Raw genomic sequence first — 3,922 nt, forward strand, 5'->3', positions numbered from 1 at the left:
ATCGATTTGCACGTCAGAATCGCTGCGGACCTCCACCAGAGTTTCCTCTGGCTTCGTCCTGCCCAGGCATAGTTCACCATCTTTCGGGTCCCAACGTGTACGCTCTCACTCCGCCCCGCCGACTTCGCGGCATGGACGGGCCGTTGGTGCGCCCGCCTTCGGACGAAGGCGAGGATCCCAACGAAGTCGGCAGCCCGGCCGACCTTCACTTTCATTGCGCCTTTGGGCCTGTACAAGACCCAATGACTTGCGCACATGTTAGACTCCTTGGTCCGTGTTTCAAGACGGGTCGGGTGGGTACCGAAGTACCGTCGAACTCGTCGTAGCGTGTTCCACGGCCAATCTGTCCGAAGGGCAGAAAGAAACTGCAGGAACTCGGCGGGAGCCGGTAATCGAAATGCCGACGATAACCTCGGTAGGCGGCGGGTGCCGGTAGTCGAATCGACAGTCCTGCCGCCAACAGCCTGCTGACATGCCGATAACGCTTACGCTACGTCCATCGTCGATTCCAGTCAAGCTCACCAGTCCCCTATATATAGAAGGAAACTACATTTAATGCCATCACTACTCAAAAGTACGGCTTTTCTATGTGCGGCAAAGGCGAGAGCTTATGCGGGAGAGTTCCGCGTGGGTACCCGAAGTACCGTCGAACTCGTCGTAGCGTGTTCCACGGCCAATCTGTCCGAAGGGCAGAAAGAAACTGCGGGAACTCGGCGGGAGCCGGTAATCGAAATGCCGACGATAACCTCGGTAGGCGGCGGGTGCCGGTAGTCGAATCGACAGTCCTGCCGCCAACAGCCTGCTGACATGCCGATAACGCTTACGCCACGTCCATCGTCGATTCCAGTCAAGCCTCACCAGTCCCCTATATATAGAAGGAAACTACATTTAATGCCATCACTACTCAAAAGTACGGCTTTTCTATGTGCGGTAAAGGCGAGAGCTTATGCGGGAGAGTTCCGCGTGGCTACCCTAAGTGCCGTCGAACTCGTCGTAGCGTGTTCCACCGCCTATCTGTCCGAAGGGCAGAAAGAAACTGCGGGAACTCGGCGGGAGCCGGTAATCGAAATGCCGACGATAACCTCGGTAGGCGGCGGGTGCCGGTAGTCGAATCGACAGTCCTGCCGCCAACAGACTGGTGTCATGCCGATAACGCTTACGCCACGTCCATCGTCGATTCCAGTCAAGCCTCACCAGTCCCTATATATATAGAAGGAAACTACATTTAATGCCATCACTACTCAAAAGTACGGCTTTTCTATGTGCGGTAAAAGGCGAGAGCTTATGCGGGAGAGTTCCGCGTGGCTACCCTAAGTGCCGTCGAACTCGTCGTAGCGTGTTCCACCGCCTATCTGTCCGAAGGGCAGAAAGAAACTGCGGGAACTCGGCGGGAGCCGGTAATCGAAATGCCGACGATAACCTCGATAGGCGGCGGGTGCCGGTAGTCGAATCGACAGTCCTGCCGCCAACAGACTGGTGTCATGCCGATAACGCTTACGCCACGTCCATCGTCGATTCCAGTCAAGCCTCACCAGTCCCCTATATATATAGAAGGAAACTACATTTAATGCCATCACTACTCAAAGTACGGCTTTTCTATGTGCGGTAAAAGGCGAGAGCTTATGCGGGAGAGTTCCGCGTGGCTACCCTAAGTGCCGTCGAACTCGTCGTAGCGTGTTCCACGGCCAATCTGTCCGAAGGGCAGAAAGAAACTGCGGGAACTCGGCGGGAGCCGGTAATCGAAATGCCGACGATAACCTCGGTAGGCGGCGGGTGCCGGTAGTCGAATCGACAGTCCTGCCGCCAACAGCCTGCTGACATGCCGATAACGCTTACGCTACGTCCATCGTCGATTCCAGTCAAGCTCACCAGTCCCCTATATATAGAAGGAAACTACATTTAATGCCATCACTACTCAAAAGTACGGCTTTTCTATGTGCGGTAAAAGGCGAGAGCTTATGCGGGAGAGTTCCGCGTGGGTACCCAGTACCGTCGAACTCGTCGTAGCGTGTTCCACGGCCAATCTGTCCGAAGGGCAGAAAGAAACTGCGGGAACTCGGCGGGAGCCGGTAATCGAAATGCCGACGATAACCTCGGTAGGCGGCGGGTGCCGGTAGTCGAATCGACAGTCCTGCCGCCAACAGCCTGCTGACATGCCGATAACGCTTACGCCACGTCCATCGTCGATTCCAGTCAAGCCTCACCAGTCCCCTATATATAGAAGGAAACTACATTTAATGCCATCACTACTCAAAAGTACGGCTTTTCTATGTGCGGTAAAGGCGAGAGCTTATGCGGGAGAGTTCCGCGTGGCTACCCTAAGTGCCGTCGAACTCGTCGTAGCGTGTTCCACCGCCTATCTGTCCGAAGGGCAGAAAGAAACTGCGGGAACTCGGCGGGAGCCGGTAATCGAAATGCCGACGATAACCTCGGTAGGCGGCGTGTGCCGGTAGTCGAATCGACAGTCCTGCCGCCAACAGACTGGTGTCATGCCGATAACGCTTACGCCACGTCCATCGTCGATTCCAGTCAAGCCTCACCAGTCCCCTATATATATAGAAGGAAACTACATTTAATGCCATCACTACTCAAAAGTACGGCTTTTCTATGTGCGGTAAAAGGCGAGAGCTTATGCGGGAGAGTTCCGCGTGGCTACCCTAAGTGCCGTCGAACTCGTCGTAGCGTGTTCCACCGCCTATCTGTCCGAAGGGCAGAAAGAAACTGCGGGAACTCGGCGGGAGCCGGTAATCGAAATGCCGACGATAACCTCGATAGGCGGCGGGTGCCGGTAGTCGAATCGACAGTCCTGCCGCCAACAGACTGGTGTCATGCCGATAACGCTTACGCCACGTCCATCGTCGATTCCAGTCAAGCCTCACCAGTCCCCTATATATATAGAAGGAAACTACATTTAATGCCATCACTACTCAAAAGTACGGCTTTTCTATGTGCGGTAAAGGCGAGAGCTTATGCGGAGAGTTCCGCGTGGGTACCCGAAGTACCGTCGAACTCGTCGTAGCGTGTTCCACCGCCTATCTGTCCGAAGGGCAGAAAGAAACTGCGGGAACTCGGCGGGAGCAGGTAATCGAAATGCCGACGATAACCTCGGTAGGCGGCGGGTGCCGGTCGTCGAATCGCCAGTCCTGCCGCCAACAGCCTGCTGACATGCCGATAACGCTTACGCTACGTCCATCGTCGATTCCAGTCAAGCCTCACCAGTCCCCTATATATAGAAGGAAACTACATTTAATGCCATCACTACTCAAAAGTACGGCTTTTCTACGTGCGGTAAAGGCGAGAGCTTATGCGGGAGAGTTCCGCGTGGCTACCCTAAGTACCGTCGAACTCGTCGTAGCGTGTTCCACGGCCAATCTGTCCGAAGGGCAGAAAGAAACTGCGGGAACTCGGCGGGAGCCGGTAATCGAAATGCCGACGATAACCTCGGTAGGCGGCGGGTGCCGGTAGTCGAATCGACAGTCCTGCCGCCAACAGCCTGCTGACATGCCGATAACGCTTACGCTTCGTCCATCGTCGATTCCAGTCAAGCTCACCAGTCCCCTATATATAGAAGGAAACTACATTTAATGCCATCACTACTCAAAGTACGGCTTTTCTATGTGCGGTAAAGGGCGAGAGCTTATGCGGGAGAGTTCCGCGTGGTACCCGAAGTACCGTCGAACTCGTCGTAGCGTGTTCCACGGCCAATCTGTCCGAAGGGCAGAAAGAAACTGCGGGAACTCGGCGGGAGCCGGTAATCGAAATGCCGACGATAACCTCGGTAGGCGGCGGGTGCCGGTAGTCGAATCGACAGTCCTGCCGCCAACAGCCTGCTGACATGCCGATAACGCTTACGCCACGTCCATCGTCGATTCCAGTCAAGCCTCACCAGTCCCTATATATATATAGAAGGAAACTACATTTA

The sequence above is a fragment of the Tachypleus tridentatus genome, unplaced genomic scaffold (assembly GCF_004210375.1).
Source record: "Tachypleus tridentatus isolate NWPU-2018 unplaced genomic scaffold, ASM421037v1 Hic_cluster_2, whole genome shotgun sequence".
In the NCBI taxonomy this organism is placed as follows: domain Eukaryota; kingdom Metazoa; phylum Arthropoda; class Merostomata; order Xiphosura; family Limulidae; genus Tachypleus; species Tachypleus tridentatus.